The sequence below is a fragment of the Balaenoptera ricei genome, chromosome X, assembly GCF_028023285.1.
Source record: "Balaenoptera ricei isolate mBalRic1 chromosome X, mBalRic1.hap2, whole genome shotgun sequence".
Lineage (NCBI taxonomy): Eukaryota > Metazoa > Chordata > Mammalia > Artiodactyla > Balaenopteridae > Balaenoptera > Balaenoptera ricei.
The window spans coordinates 135,154,761-135,172,351 of NC_082660.1; the positions used below are offsets into that span (position 1 = coordinate 135,154,761).

The 17,591-nt window shown below is 34.9% G+C and overlaps 1 long non-coding RNA gene across 1 annotated transcript; it reads left to right on the forward strand.

The window, feature by feature from the left end:
• The first annotated feature begins 3,769 nt into the window (after positions 1-3,769).
• On the forward strand, positions 3,770-16,929 carry LOC132357626 (uncharacterized). Its single transcript, XR_009500243.1, has 3 exons — positions 3,770-3,850; positions 15,857-15,964; positions 16,843-16,929. It is a non-coding gene; the product is annotated as an uncharacterized LOC132357626 (long non-coding RNA).
• Positions 16,930-17,591: the final 662 nt, after the last annotated feature.

The window sequence follows — 17,591 nt, forward strand, 5'->3', positions numbered from 1 at the left end:
ACAAGTCCACAAATGTATTGCAGCCAGACAGCAAAGTGGAAGAGTTGTAGCATACAACCTGGATGGCTCACTGGTTAGCCCTGTAAGAAGTAAGCATCTATGTTTAATTTAATATTTGAGATATATATTTTTAAATGCATTTTTAAAAAAAGTATTTATACAAAAATAATGTAAAATTTGTGTTTGTTTTACAAAACAGATCTTAACTTTGGAGAAAACCCAGTCAACAGGTAAGTTTTTTATTATTTAAAAAAGACAGCCAATAAATACATGTTAGAGGAAGGACGGATGAGACTCATACCTGAAAAGAGTTATTTTTAACGTAGATTTAACCCTTCATGGTTCATCGGAAGGATGGTTTTCTAAGCACATCTTAAATGTTGGCATTCCTCATAGTTCTTTGTATTCTTGGTTCTTTTCTTACTTTATGATATAAACTGTATTAAATGAGTAATAATTTTTTATTTTATTAAACAAAGACAATGAAACTACCAGTTGGAGTGCCTCAGCATCGTAAGGTAATCAATGTTACTTCAGTGAGTGCTTCCCTACATTTTCAGCCAAAAAAAAACCCCAAAACAAACAAAAAAAAAACCAGGCAAATGGAAACCAAAGGAAGGACGAAGTGATATTAACAACAAATAATGTAGAATGTAAGGTTAAAAGCAGTGAACAGAACAAGACACTATTTAGGGAGATACAACAGTCTTAACAGTTTATGCACAAAGGTGAATACATAAAGCAAAAACTATTATGCATGGAGAACTTGAGAAAAGTATAGTTAAAATGGGCAGTTTCGAACCACCTCTTTCATCGTTGGACAAATTTAGTAGACAAAACAAGAAAGGACACAGAGGAATTTAAATAATACATAATAAATAAATAATAAACCTAAGTGTACACACACACACAGAATGTTCATTTTCTTCAAAGCAATCACAAAGAAAACCTTTAAAAACTCCTAAACAATTTTATGGACTACATTCTCTCATCCAATAAAATTATAACTACTTAATGAAAAGTTGACCATGAAAATCTTAACTACTTATAAATTCAAAAATATAATCCTTTTGCCAAAGAGGAAATCAAAAGGAAAGTTAACTATCTAAAGGTAATGAAAAAGAGAACTTCATACCAAAGCTAATGGGGCACCGTGAAAACTGAACAGAAAAAGATTTCATCACTGTTAAAAAAGATAAATTAACAAGAATTTAGTTTTCTCTTAAGAAGATAGATAATAAAAATATATTAGGAAGATAAAATTTATAAAGATAAAAGCTTAAATTAATAAAATTGCAAAGACAAGTAAATCTGAAACTTATTTCTTTAAAGTCCAATAAAATGAGGTCCTCTGATTCAACCGAAAAGAGAGTGTAAAAGTGTACAACATGAGGAATAAGAGAGCTGATGTAACCACAGACGTAGGAGAGATTAAGGTAACTATAAGTGAATACTTTGTGCAACTGTTTGGTAACAACATATTTGAAAATCTAAATGAAATTGATGATTTCCAAGCAAAATATAATGACAAAATTCATCCAAGAAGAAACAGAAACATGCATAGACCAATTGCCACATAGAGTAGAGCTTTATCTATCCTTAAAGAATAGGAAATTTCAGTTCCAGGCTATAGAAAAAAGGGAAGAGCTCCAATTCAGTGTATGAAGTGACATGACCTTAATATGAAAGCCCAGTAAAGATAGAAGAAAGTGCTGACTAAGCTCACATATTCATTATAGATGTCTGAATTCTAAATAAAATATTCACAAATAAAATCCAGGAATATATTAACAAATTCCACTACCTGTACAGAGTGCCCCTTTTCTTTTTGAGTGTGCCATATGAAACACCCTGTCTGGCATGGTAGTAGTAGAGGTTAGGTATAATGGAAAGTGGATGCACCTGGCACATGTTCTGGGGTAGAGGTGATAGCAGTTGCTGTCAGAGGTGAGGAGAAAAGCGGGACCAAGGGATGGTGCTTAGGTTTTTGGCCTGAGCTACTACATGGATGGAATTCTGTACTGAGACAAGCTCTCGAGGAAATACAAGGGATAGCCGTTTCCAGACACCCAAAATCTTAAAAAAAAACTACCTACCATGCACCTTTGCTTAGGAAGATCCTACAGGGTGTGCTCCAACAAAACAGAGAAGTAAACTAAGAAAGAGGAACACATGGGATTCAGGGAAACAGAGTACCCTACTTAAGTGAGAGGTGGAGGGAATTTACGATATAAAAACAATGGAAGTTATATTTACTTGTACAGCAGCCAGTTTAGAATGGAACCGAAGGATGTAGAGCTCCAGGGGAGATGTCTCCTGGAAAAAATCAAAATGACGTATTATTTGGTGCTAACATTTACTGTTTACTCTGAGACAGATACTGTTCATTCTAAGTACTTTACACATAATAACTCAATCTTTCTACTTGAGAAAGTTATTATTTCCACTAGATCACAAGCTCCATGAAAGCAAATAGTTTCATCTGTTTTATATATTCCAAGCACCAAGGATGGTGCCTGGCATCTAGTAGATATTGAATGGATATTTGTTGAATGAATGCAATGAATCCACATTTCACATATGTGACAACTGAGATACAGAGATTCTTTAGGATTATGGAATTAAATACCATAAGGAAAAGTGTGGCTACTTTTGCGAAGGGGAAGCGGTGACTGGTATTTTTGGTTTTAGATCTTTTAGCACTGGTTGACTTTTTAAACTCTGCATCACGTGGATAAAAACTAAATTTCAATAAGTCAAATGAATACAGAATAAATATGAGCTTTTAGATACAAGAACCATTTCTTAGAATTAAAACTAAAGTGTATGTGGAATAGATTATTACATAATTTGGTAGAGGAGTTGAAATAGATGTAGAAAACAGGGATAATAATCTTAACCACTGGCATAGAATATAGACTCCTAGTCCTGCCATTAATTAACTGTAAGACCTTGAGCAAGATATTTCCCGTCTCTGAGCCTGTTTCCTCATCCATAAAATGAGAATTTATAATACCTACTTCACATAGTTGTTATGAAAGTTAAATGATATTTAAGATTGTGAAAACACCTAACACAGAGCCTAGTAAGAATAAATGTTCAATGAGAGTTTGTTTCCTTTTGTTTCTATTTATTCTCTTATTTATACAAAATATTACACATCTTGTATTATTTATTCTCTTAATAACTCTAATTCTATGGAGCATAGTTTATCCCAATTTTACAAATGAGGAAAGAGGTTAAGTTATTTAGTCAATGTTACACAGCTAGTTAATAGCCTGGTGAAGCTCAGAATGCAATACTTCTGCTTCTTACTCTAGTGCCCTTTTGACCCACCACCATGGGGAATACTAGGTTTTTTTCCTTCTATATAAACTATTAAAGTAGTTTAGAATTAAATGTATTCGTTCAAGTCACTTTTTTAAATGGGCAACTGGTACTATTGAATTCCTTCTATGAACTCTCAAACTTTGTTAGTGGGAGATTTAAATTCGGCATTATTTATAAAAAGTAAGCTGAAATATTTAGTTTTGTAATGATACCTTAACTTAATATAGAAAATAGCCAGTGGTCTTTTTTTTAATCTTTTCTTGTGATTCCTTCCTATTATATTTTACCTATTGATGGCCATAAACATTGTCTCAAAGGCTATATCCTGACGAGATGTTTAAATGGTAGATTTGTCATTTCCCCAAATGGGCTGATTTATAAATCTCATTTTAGATCGAACGTGAAGGGGTGTCAATCCTCAGAGATGGAAATGACTGGTGGAATGAACTGGCAGTTGAATAGCTGCACCTGCATATCACCCATCTGGAACCCAATTTCTATTCCTCCGGTTTCCCACATGGTAACATTTGTGATGTATTATTACGTTTTTTCCTTTTTGATATATGCATATAACATATAAATTTGTATTAGAGAAGTAGGTAGACCAAGAAATGTTCTCTTTTTAATCACTTTTAATGTATTGTGCTAACATTTGTTGTAAACATGTTAAGCTAACTAACTGTTCCTCTATTTTTGGAATGGTCGATCCTGTGGTGGGGAGAGAACCATAGAGTTCCACCATTTTGCTCCACATTTATTGAACACCTATTAGGTATTTAGGCACTGGGCTGACAGATCAACGGTAGACAGACATGTCATCAAATAGAGGAATTGAATATTCCAAGTGGAATGAATACTTTAGAGGGTGTGTTGGTTACTTTTATAAAGAAGCTGAACATGAGGTAAAAGGAGATGAGGTGAATTGACAGGAACTGGTTGGCAAACGGAAACTTGGTGGGTTATTCAGGGAACTCGAAGTAGTTTAACATGGCTATCGTGTAATGTATGATGGGTGCAACAAGAGATAAATCTCGAGCTTAAAGAGAGATCAGATCTTGTAGGAACTTGTATAGGGGTTTCGGCTTTGTCTTATAAGCAGCGGGGAGCCAAAGCTATAACACGATTACTTTTACATTTTTGAAAGATTAGTCCGGGAGGAGTGTGGAAGATGGTTAGTAAGGAAATAAGACACAAATTGGGGAAGTCAATTAGAAGTCTCTTCAAGTCATCCAGGCAAGAGATCTAGACTGCTCTGGTCTAGAATGCTAGAATGTTGGCAGTAGATCTAAAGCAAGAGTTTCGATAGATCTGCAGATAGAGTTGATAGGAGTTGCTGACAGGTTGAAAGTTGAAATATGGGTCCCCAATAAATTATCTGCAAATATAAAATTCAAAAAGCTCTGGAAAGCAAGTTTTTTTGTTAAGTTTGCAACAAACTCTTTTGGCCGCAGAACTTTACTTGAACTATAATGAGGCTATGGTCATTATTTATCCTACTAAGTGTAACTATTCATACACGAATGTTGCATTTGCATTTTGCTGCAGAAATATTAGTGTGTTTCATTACAGGGTGCTATTTCAGTCCCCCTGGGGTGTTACTAGTATCTTCTATGTGTAAATTCTAAATTAGCTTTCTAAAGTACAAATCATTCTGAATCCCAAAGCACATCTGGCCCCAAGGACTTAAACGATGTGCACCTCTGCTATTTTTTGTATGATTTTGCTTTAAAACTTCATTGGTCCAATGATATAACAAACTGCACATTAACTCTTGAGTACATAGTGACTTTGTTTTCCTGATATGCAGCAGAGGTGCATTTAGGAATGAGAATTTTGGTAGGATTTGGGAAGAAATATTTTTGAAATGTACTGAGGAAACATGCGGCTGTGCTGCTGCAGTCGATTTGCGGACACAGATGACTAAGAACCTAGGAAGGGTTTGGAGGGACGTCTTAGTCTACCTTAAGGTTCACTGACTCTTTCCTTTGTCATCTCCCTTCTGATATTGAGTCATCCCGTTGGGTGTTTTTATTCCAGTTATTACATTTTTCAGTTCTGAAGTTTCTGTTTGGCTTTTCTCTGTATCTTCTATTTCTTGGCTGATGCTTTCTGTTTTAACTCTTGTTTCAAGAGTGTTCGTGATGACTCATTCAAGCATCTGTCTAATAGCCACTTTAAAGTCTTTGTCAGATAATTCCAACATCTGTGTCATCTCATCATTGGTGTCTGTTGATGGCTTTTTTCCATGGAAGTTGAGATTTTCATGGTTCTTCATGTGCCATTTGGACATTTTGACCGTTAATTTAAAAGACGCTAGGTCTTGTTAAATTATGGAGCATGTTGATATCTGTGCTGTAGCAGACACTTGACCTGGTTAAGTTTAAGCTACAACTTCAAGCCCGCTCCTCTGGCCCGTGGTCCCAGTATCAGCTCAGTTTCTACAGTCTTTGCTCTGCTGTTTGGGTCTGTACTGCATGTGCTCCACTTAGTGGTCATTATGGGACCTGGGCTGTGGTCTCTCCAGGGGCTTAGTAATCAAAGTCTTTGGTATGCTCATTAAGATCCCATCTACCCATGTACAGGTGTGGGGAGGAGGCGGATGAACCCAGAGGTTCATAACCAGCTTCCCTGAGCCTCTCTATCTCTGCTCTCTCTCCAGTATTTTCCAGTTTCTTGGGGCTCCCATTCTCTTTCATCTGGCCAAAAACCCCATACATTTCTGTGATTGAAACAAGTCAAGCTTCCAAGTAGTGGTAGGACAGAGAGAATTAAAAAACAGTTTTTGTCCCTCCCTTCATAAAGCCACAGCTCCACCTAATGGAGAAGAAAGTTCCTCTCCCTCATATATTTGGCTCTTGCAGTTTTCCCTTGCTGCCACCGTAGCCACTGCTGCAGGAAAAGGAGAAAAAGAAAAAAACAATGCGGGCTTTTTCTGACTTTGTCTGAGCTTCAGGAGTTCTCTTTATAGCTACTCAAGCCAGAACTAGAGAACTTCTGGAGTTTTTTCTCATCTGCACAACAGTGATCTCTTCCAGGTTTCAGGCTGATTTGAGTCCAGTGTGGATGATGCTGGAAGGGAAAAATTACAGATTCACTGGTACTTTGAATTCTGGTGTTCTTTCCTGATCTACCTGCTGATACTTACTTTTCAGAGTTTTCGGATAGCTGACTGTACATCCTATCCAGGTTTTAGAGTTAGGTGTTCAGTGAGAGAGGAAGATTTTCTGTGCTTACTCAGTTTTAACTGGAAGTAGAATCCAATCCTTGTCTTTTAACCTGAGTTTAGTTAATGTGTTTTTATGTGATTATGGATATATTTGGATGTTTCTAATATAGGCTGTTTTTTCTCTTATTTTTCTTTTTTCTCTCTTATTTTTTACCTTCTTTTGCCATGATTAAATTCTTTTTTTTCTCCTTTCATTTTTTCCCTTTTCCCTTTGAAGTTATACTCTAGAGACTACAACATACATAGTTAAATTACCAAGGTCTAAAGTTAATCAATATTTTCCTCTGAAACAACAAAAGGACTTCAGAAGACTTTAACCCTGATCATACTCCCTGCTGATTTCATATGCTATTGTGGTAAAATATTCATAACGGAAAAGTTATCATTCTAACTATTTGAAGTGTACAATTCAGTGACATTAAATACATTCAAAATGTTGTGTATCCATCACCATTGTGTAGTTCCAGAGCTTTTTCATCATCTCAAACAGAAACTCTACCCGTTAAAAAATAACTTTCCATTCATCCCACCCTGGTTACCACTTTTCTATTTTCTGTCTCTATGAATTTGCCTATTCTGGGTACCTCATACAAGTGGAATCATATATGATCTGTCCTTTTGTTTCTAGCTTATTTCACTTAGCATAGTGTCTTCAAGATTCATCCATGTTGTAGCATTTATCAGAATATCATTCAGCCTTTTTAAGGCTGAATGATATTCCATCATACATATTTACCACGTTTTGTTTATCCATTCATCCACTGATGGACATTTGGATTGTTTCCAACTTTTGGCTATTGTGAATAATGCTTCTATGAACATTGGAGTACAAATATCTGTTTGAGTCTCCTCTGCTTTCAATTCTTTGGGCATATACCTAGAGGTAGAATTGCTGCATCATGTGGTAATTCTATATTTAGTTTTTTGAGGAATCACAATACTGTTTACCACAGTGGCTAAACCACTTTATATTCCCACCAGAAATGCATGAGGGTTCCAACTTCCCAACAACCTCACCAACACTTATTATTTTCTGGATTTCTTTTTTACTTATAATAGCCATCCTGATGGGTATGAAGTAGAGTCTTATTGTGGTTTGATTTTAATTTCTCTAATGATTAGTGATGTTGAGCATCTTTTCATGTGCTTATTTGCATTTGTATATCATCTTTGGAGAAATGTCTATTCAAAACCTTTGGCCAGTTTTGAATTGGGTTGTTTGTTTTGTTGTTGAGTTGTACAAGCTCTTTGTATGTTTTGGATATTAATCCCTTATCAGATACATGCTTAGCAAATATTTTCTCCCATTCCCTGTGTTGTCTTTTTACTCCATTGATAGTGTCCTTTGATGCACAAAATTTTAAAAATTTCGATGAAGTCCAATATATCTATTTTTTCTTTTTTGTCCATACTTTTGGTATCATATCCGAGAATTCATTACCAAATGCAATGTCATGAAGATTTTCCCCTATGTTTTCTTCTATTTTTACAGTTCTAGCTCTTGAGTTTAGGTCTTTGATCAATTTTGACTGAATTTTTGTATATATTGTGAGGTAAGGGTTCAACTTCATACTTTTGCATGTGGATATCCAGTTGTCCCAGCATCATTAATATCCAGCATCATTTGTTGAAAAGACTATTCTTTCCCCATTGAATGATCTTGGCACCCTTGTAAAAAATCAATTGACTATATATGTGAAGGTTTTTTTCTGGGCTCTCTCTTCTATTTCATTGATCTATATGTCTGTCCTTATGCCAGTACCACACTGTTTTGATTACTGTAGCTTTGTAATAACTTTTGAATTCAGGAAGTATGAGTCTTCCAACTTTGTTCTTATTTTTCAAGATTATTTTGGCTAGTTAGGGTCCCTTGAGATTCTGTATGAATTTTAGGATGGGTTTTTCTATTTCTAAAAAAAAATTCATTGGGATTTTGATACGATTGAATCTGTAGATCACTTTGGGTAGTATGGTCAAATTAACAATACTAAGTCTTCCAATCCATGGACATGGGATATCTCTCCACTTGCTTAGGTCTTCTTCTTTAATTTATTTTCAGCAATATTTTGTCGTTGTCAGTGTATAAGTCTTTTGCCTCCTTGGCTAAATTTATTCCAAGTATTTTATTCCTTTTGTTGCTATTGTAAGTGGAATTGTTTTCTTAATTTCTCTTTGGATTGTTCATTGCTGGTGTATAGAAATGTGATTGATTTTGTGTGTGTTGATATTGTATCCTGTAACTTTGCTGAATTCATTCATGAGTGCTAACAGTTTTTTTGTGGAATCTTTAGGGTTTCTAAATATATGATCATGTCATCTGCAAAAATAGATAATTTAACTTATTCCTTTCCAATTTGATGCCTTTGATTTCTTTTTTAGCTCTAGCTATACTTTGAATAGAATTGGTGGAAGTGGGCATTCTTGTTATGTTCCTGATCTTCGGGGGAAAGCTTTCAGGCTTTCACCCTTGAGCATGATGTTAGCTGTGGTCTTTTCATATATAATCTTTATTATGTTGAGGAAGTTCCCTTCTATTCCTAGTTTATTGAGTGCTTTTATCATGGAAGGGTGTTGAGTTTTATTAAATGCTTTTCTGCATCAATTGATATTATCTTATTTTTCTCCCTTCATTCTATTTATGGTGCGTATTATTGATACACTGATTTTCATATGTTGAACTATCCTAGCATTCCAGGAATAAATCCCACTTGTTCATGGTATATAATCCTTTTCATGTGCTGCTGAATTTGTTTTGCTAGTATTTTGTTGAGGATTTTTGCCTCAGTATTCATAAGGAATATTGGTCTATAGTTTTATTTTTTTTGTATTGTCTTTGGCTTTGGTATCAGGGTAATGCTGGCCTCATAGAATGAGTTAGGTAATGTTCCCTCCTCTTCAAATTTTGGAAGAGTTTGAGAAGAATTGGTGTTAATTCTTCTTTTAGTGTTCAGTAGAATTCACCAGTGAGGGCATCTGGTCTGAGGCTTTTCTTTGTTGGGAGGTTTTTGATTAGTGATTCAATCTCCTTACTAGTTATAGATTTATTATTCAGATTTTCTATTTCTTCATGAGTCAGTATCTTGTTTTTTTAATTACCACAAAATAATCAGAAGTATCACTGTTTTACAGAGTCAGTGTTTGTTTAGATTTAACTACATTATTTGCCACTTTCTTTCTCATAATTTCTTATTACACGTTAGACCTTCTGTAGGCGACCACCTGAAGTACATCTTTAACATTTCCCTTAATAAGACTGAATTGGTGGCCAACTCAGTTTTGTTTGTCTGGGTATCCCCCTCTAGTTTGACAGTTATTTTCTTTTAGTATTCTAAAGATATCACTCTACTTTCTTCTGGCTTCTACCACCACCACTGACAAGTCAGCTTTCAGTCTAATTATTTTACTGTACCTTTATAGGTATGGTAGACAGAATAATGTCCCCCCCAAAGATTTCCATATCCTAATCCATGGAACCTGTGATTATGTTTGGTTACATGGCAAAGGGGAATTAAGTTTTTAGTTGGAACTAATGTTGTTAATCAGATTACCTTAAAAGTGGGAGATTAGTGTGAATTATCCAAGTGGACCCAATATAATCACAAGGGTTCATAAAAGTAGAAAATGGAGGCAAAAGAGTCAGGGAAAGACGTGATGATGGAAGCAAGGTCGGAGCAATGCCATGTTGCTGCCTTTAAAGATAGAGTGAGGGGGTCAGAAGTCAAGGAAAGTGCAATTAAACTGATTTTCTCCTGGAGCCTCCAGAAGGAATGCAGCCCTGCTGACACCTCAGTAGAAAACTAAAAGAGCAATTAATCTGAATTGTTTTATTACATTTAAAATTTTGTCTTTTTCTAACTACTTTTACCTTGATGTTTCTAGGTCTGTCTCTTAACAGCTCTCTCACATTTCCCATCTCCTTATCTCTATGTGCTTCATTCTGGGTACTTTCTCCAAATTTATATTCTAATTTACAGATTCTCTCCATCTCTGTTTAATTTGCCATTTATCCCATCCATTGAGAGTGTGTGGTGTTTTTGTTTGTTTGTTTGCTTGTTTCTACTTTGGTAAATTTTATTGAATTTTCATGAAGTGAACATATGCAAGTGAACATATCAAGCAACTACTCCTATTATTCAACCCTTCGGTTAAACATTTTATTTAATGAGCTATACTTTTAATTTCTAAGAATACATTCTCATTATCTGCTTTTTTTGTAATTTCCTGTCCATTTTCATAAATACAGTATTGTTTTATATCACTCTGAGACTAATAATTAGATATTTAATGTTCTCTTCTGTTCACTGAGATTTCTCTTTTTGCTTATTTCTGTTCACTTTTATATAGTCACCTCAGTCCTCTTTTGTGTTGTTGGCTTTTCCAATTTTGAACTCTATAAATGGAATCATACTGTACATATTCTTTTGTGACCTGCTTCTTTCAATCAGTATTATGTTGGTAAGATTCATTTGTGTTAGTGTGTGCAGGTATAATTCATTCATCCTTACCATTGTATAATATTTCATTGTATGGTCGTTTATGCTGGACATGTACATGTATGTTGTTTCAAGGTGTTTGCTATTATTAACAAGGTTGCTATGTATATTCTTTTGACTATCTCTTGGTACATATGTGCAAGTGTTTCTCCAGGGGATCTGCCTAGGAGTGTAACTGCTTGGCCATAGGGTTTAGGTTTACTGGGTAATTTTAAACTGTTTTCAAAAATGGCTGTAACAGTGTATATGCCCACCAGTGGAATAAGAGTGTTATCAATGTCATCAACACTTGACATTATTTTATTAATTTAAATGATTTATTATTAATATAAAATAATAGTAATGTATATTTTCCATTAATATATAAATATGAATACCTACCTAAAATTAAAATATAAATAGTATAATGTAAAATGTGCCATTCTTGCTGGTGTTTAATGGTATCATGGTATGTTTTCTTTTTGGTATCTGTCTAATTCATAATCTGGTTGAGTATCTTTTGATATATTTATTAATCATTAAGTTTTCTTTTTTTGTGAAATGTCTGTTCAAGCTTTCACCTATTTTTGGTTTGGTTATTTGTCTTTTTCATATGGATTTATGAGGTAAACTGCTTAGAATACTGCCTAGGTCACAGTAAGTGCTCAATAAATATTAGTTAGAAATATGATGATGGTGATGATGATAATGATAATGATGCCAGTGATTTTGTGTCACAGTACTCCCACCCACTAGTATGTGAAACATAGACCATTAAATTAAATCCCCTCCGTGCTCAGAGAAGGATATGAAAATAGGAAGGCAAGGAGAATAAGCATCCCCCCTAACAACAATGAAGATGCGCTGGGGGAATTGTGAACATGCTGGGCATACTTCTCTCTTGATTGAACTTTTTAAACCCTTGCTACACTTTCTTATTCTTGAGCTTTAACCTGCATATGACTCACCTTGGGGTGTTGTTAAAATGAAACAAGTCTGGGATGGAGATTGAGATTTTGCATTTCTGGGAAGCTCCCAGCTGATGTTGATAATTCTGGTCCAAGGATTAGACTTTGAATATCAAGGTTTAATGGTAAGTGCCTGGTAATAGGGCACAAGCATCAAGAATAGAAATTATTCATGAGATAGTTATCAATTTTGGCTCAAATGATATATATCAAGAATGAAGAATTTTTAAATAGCAGAATTGGGAGCTAGGATATAAGAAAACTTTGGAAAATATCAGAAACATTGATATTAAAGATGTATTTCTGCCTCTTTTTTCAAGTCCTTCTGGCCAGTCACTAAACACTCTGGGATCAAATGTCTAAAGTCAAAGGCCACTTGTCTCTCATGTTATATTACCTAGTAGTAAATAAAGAGACGAAGACAAGGATTAAAGTTCTGACTTGTATAGGCAAAGAGACTAAGTCAGGGTTGAGAGCCAGGCATAATTTGGTGTTACACCTATAGCACTAAATATATTACTCTGCTGTTCATCTATTGCGATGAAAGCCAAATTATCTTCATTTTTCACATTATCCCACACATGTGAAAAATATCATAACCAAAGACTGGAAATGAAAATTGAAAAATTAAAGTTTTATTTGTTGGAGGTAGTGAGATTGTGGTTGAAAATTTTCTTTCTTTCATTTTGTCTGTTAATGTTATTATTTTATTTATGTAGCATAAAAACAAAGTCATAACTCTTTCTTCCTTAGCTAAGTTCATATTTCTCTTCGGTTGGAAGTCCTGAAACCTCCTATATCTGTCATGTTCAAGGAAAGATCATTGTCCCAGCTGTAAATGGTTCACTATATTAATTCTCAATATTAATTATATAGCAGAAAGTATTCTGTATCTTATAACGTTTCTTATTAAATAGTAGTAGAAAATGTACTATATAGTAATTGACACTTTTCTTCAAGGTTCCACACCAGTGGCCTATCCAGTGACTTCACAGCAAGTGCCTATGTATAGAATGGCAACAAAAAAACAGTTTTAAGATCTCAAGAGTGGGAGATATACATAAAACTCCCCATGGTTTGCACTAACAGAATAAAACATGATAGGGATAATTTAAAATGGAAGGTAATCCATCCACATCCTTTTCTTGCATTGGAAAAAGAAACAGTGGTCCTCTGAGAAATAATATAGCGAAGGCTTTGTGAGGAATAGAGAAAGGAACCCTAGAAATGGGGAGGAGAAGGGATTGTGAAAGTGGAATAGTTAAGGGAAAGCTGTTCCAGAATTAATAGATGATCCAAAAATAGGAATAATCAATATACACATAATAGAGATTCAATGATAATTTAGTTTAGTTTACGTTATTGGTTTATTCCAAGAGTTAGGAGCTACTGTTTGCTGCTGGTTTTCCTCCCTTTCTGCAAGGATTTTGTTGTTTCATTTTGTTTTGTTTTGTTTGCCATTTTGCTGTTTGGAATCGCTTCCACTCTGCTTTAAGGATGTAAAAAAATAAGTGAACTTTCATAAGGCTGAATTTGTTCTTATTGTTCAAGGCTTCCAATGGGAGGAAATTTTAATACAGGTAGAATACTCTCTGGAATTTTTCTGGCTTTTTATCCAACCTTTTTCTAACTCATTTTAGTTTAGTCTGTCATTTCTGTTCTGCCTATTTGTCAATGTTTTCATGATTTATAAATTTTCTTTACTTAGTTAAAAATTGTTTGCAATCACCAGTTCTCGTTTTTACAGCCTCAGTGCATCGCATAAATTTTACGTGATGTAATATGAGTAATGGAAACTCTGAAGTCCTTTACCCTCACCACCAATTCACTCATGCTTTTGCTGTTGGTGTCAATTTGGAAGAACGTTTAAAATATGGGAAAGTATAGAGGATAACAGACGTCCTTGCTTCAACATTCTGAATTACTAAATGTTAACATTTTGTCATAATTTTTCCAGATCATTTTTTAATGAAATTTTACAAATAAGACCAAAGTCTCCTTGGGTCATCCCTAGTCCCGGTCACCCTCTGCCACTCCAGAGACAATGACTGTGAATTTTATGTATGGCCTTCCAGAACATTTTCATACTTTCACTAAGGAAAAATATGTACTACTCTTCTAAGTGATTTTAAAAAATTGATTATAATTGGTATTATTTTATATTTATGTTTTTGAGATCTGTCTAGATTGGTACATAATTAATACATTAATTATAATGGCTCAGTGGTATTTCACATATGAATATACTACCATTTAGTAGTATATTTTATCCCTTTACTGAAAAATTCCTTAAAATAGTTCTCTATGTGACTTTCTGTCTGAATTTAAAAAAAAAAAAAAAAAAAATTCCACAAGGACTCAGAGGCAAAGAATATACAAATCAATTTTCACTGCAAAGTAAAGGAGCTGTTACAGTGGAGGATTACTGGACTGAATGTCAATACTATGACATAGTATGAGTGTGTTTCATGTTTGGTAATTGCAATCATTGTTGCTTTTGTTGTGGTCATCCATGTACAATGCTTGGTGTCAGTCGATTTATCTCTTGTAAAAATAAAATACAGTGTGTGTGTGTGAAAAAAAAAAAAAATAGTTCTCTATAGGCTGTGTAACTACTTCTTTTCCTCTCATTCCCTGTTTTTTTTTTTTGAAGTTTAAAAAAATTTTTTTTACTAGAGTATAGTTGATTTATAATGTTGTGTTAGTTTCAGGTGTACAGCAAAGTGAATCAGTCATACATATACATATAACCGCTCTTTTTTAGATTCTTTTCCTGTATAGGCCATTATGGAGTATTGAGTAGAGTTGCCTGTGCTATACAGTAGGTCCTTATTAGTTATCTATTTTACATATAGTAGTGTGTATATGTCAATCCCAGTCTCCCAATTTATCCTTCCTCCTGGCCTTTACCCTTCGGTAACTATAAGTTTGTTTTCAATGTCTGTGAGTCTATTTCTGTTTTGTAGGTAACTTCATTTGTATCATTTTTTAAGATTCCACATATAAGCGATATCATATGATATTTGTCTTTGAATGATTTTTGAAGTTTTTTTTAAAATTGAAGTACAGTTGACGTACAATATTATACAAGTTACAGGTGTACAATATAGTGAGTTACAATTTTTAAAGGCTATACTCTATTTAAACTTATTATAAAATATTGGATATTCTGTGAATATGCTGTGAATACACAGCATATTCCCTGTGCTGTACAATATATCCCTGTAGCTAATTTATTTTATACATAGTAGTTTGTATCTCTTATTCCCCTACCCCTATCTTGCCCCTCCCCCTTCCCTCTCCCCACTGGTAACCACTAGTTTGTTCTCTATATCTGTGAGTTTGCTTCTTTTTTGTTATATTCACTAGTTTGTTGTATTTTTTCCTCTCATTCTCTCTTGAAACTATTCCAGTAAGGATTCTGCCTGCCCACTGTTGTTCTTATCTCAATCACGAGTAACCCCCATATTACCATATCCCTTCCACTTCATATGGCTCTGGGTCATCTTTTTTGTTTTCTTCTTTGGAGGTTTTTCAGCAGCTTCTTCAGTGCAAGTTGCTGTTACTTCTTCAGAAACTGCAAAGCACTTGGTTTGTAAACTAGTGATATTTCATTTTCACTGAATACAGAATATTCCAGCAGCATCTGAGTGAAATATCGATACTTCAAATTCTAGTTTGTCATTCACGTTTATCTCCAGGGTCTGCCACTACTCAGCTGGCATCTTCTCAGTTGACATTCTTTAAATGTAATATTTGCTCTAGAGTGGTTACTTGTCCTCTTGGTACTATTGTTTTAGGGGAGCAATAAAATACTAATTAAGTTTTTTTTTTGTTTTCTTTTGCATTTGAATTCATAGGTTCCAACTCCAATGGGAGCTCCTTCCCTAATGGCACCTCAACCCGTGATTTATACCCAGCCAGGCTTAAGGATCAGCAAGCCTTCCGCTCCATCCACAAGAAATAACGTATGTTTGACCTGTTGTTACTTAGGTCCTTGGTAGGGATGTGCAGTCACATGTTAGAACAGAGTTGTATAATCTTTTGTGCATTGTTGGTGTCTCATAGAAGAAAAACGAATTCTAACCTTTTCAGCATTGTAAAGAGACACAGAACTGTATAAAGCCAATCCTCTACAAACTTGTGTTGTTAAACATCAACTGGGTTCTGATACCTAGTCAGCAAGCCTTTTATTCATTCATTCAACAAACGCAACTGAGATCAGTGCTGGAGAGGTGGGTAGCTCAGTCTGGAGGTTTCAGGCACAGCTTTCCTAAGGAAGTGATACCTAAGTTGAATGCTATATTTTAAAATGGATAGCCAGTCAATGGAGAGGGGAAACAATATTGCAGACAAGCATATAAACAGATAGGAAAGCCAAAGCACTATGGGAGGTCAAAGGAGGGAACAATTAATTCAGGGATAAAAGGTTTCAGGGCATTGTGTACCAAATGATAAGGAGAATTTCAACTAGTGGGTGTATAGATGATAGAAGTTTGACATTAGAGGCAGAGGAAACAGCTTGAGCACAGAAGTGGAAGCAAGCAGTGGTAACATGGATGAGGTGCAGCTGAAGCATATGGGGAAGTGTCATGATGCAGGTGTTCATTGCCTCAGAGTGTTGTTTTCTAGAAGAGTCTTTACAAGGTTTCTGCCTTCAGTCCATGCACTTGGGGCCACCTGGTTCCTGAATGTTTGTTTTAGGAGGCCTGACAAAGCTTCGACTATTAGATAATGAGAAGACTAACCAGAGTTTTGTGTAAAACTATTTGTAATTTATTTTATAACCACAAGGAAAAATATGTGGAAATAATGAAAGATATACACATGTGTCTTTCTTTCACAGAGACAGAATCCATGAAGAAGTACCAAAGCAAAAAGATTCCAAATCAGAGGTGAAAACAAATGATGATCTCTCTACAGGCTGATTGAATCATCCACATCTTCCGAGTAAAATAAACATCCATTTGGACATTCAATACTCTTGAGATTCTTCATTCAGTGTTTTTGAGGTGATGCACTCTTTCTCTTGTTTTAATAGTTAGCCTTGAAACTTTATCCTGCAAAATTATCAAAAACTAAACTTAATATCTTAATCTCCTGCTCAACATCACTAATCATTAGAGAAATGCAAATCAAAACTACAATGAGGTATCGCCTCACACCGGTCAGAATGGCCGTCATCAAGAAGTCTACAAACAATAAATGCTGGAGAGGGTGTGGAGAAAAGGGAACCCTCTTGCACTGTTGGTGGGAATGTAAATTGATACAGCCACTATGGAGAACAGTATGGAGGTTCCTTAAAAAACTAAAAATAGAACTACCATATGACCCAGTAATCCCACTAGTGGGCACACACCCTGAGAAAACCATAATTCAAAAAGAGACATGTACCACAATGTTCATTGCAGCACTATTTACAATAGCCAGGACATGGAAGCAACCTGAGTGTCCATCGTCAGATGAAGGGATAAAGAAGATGTGGCACATATACACAATGGAATATTACTGAGCCATAAAAAGAAATGAAATTGAGTTATTTGTAGAGAGGTGGATGGACCTAGAGTCTGTCATACAGAGTGAAGTAAGTCAGAA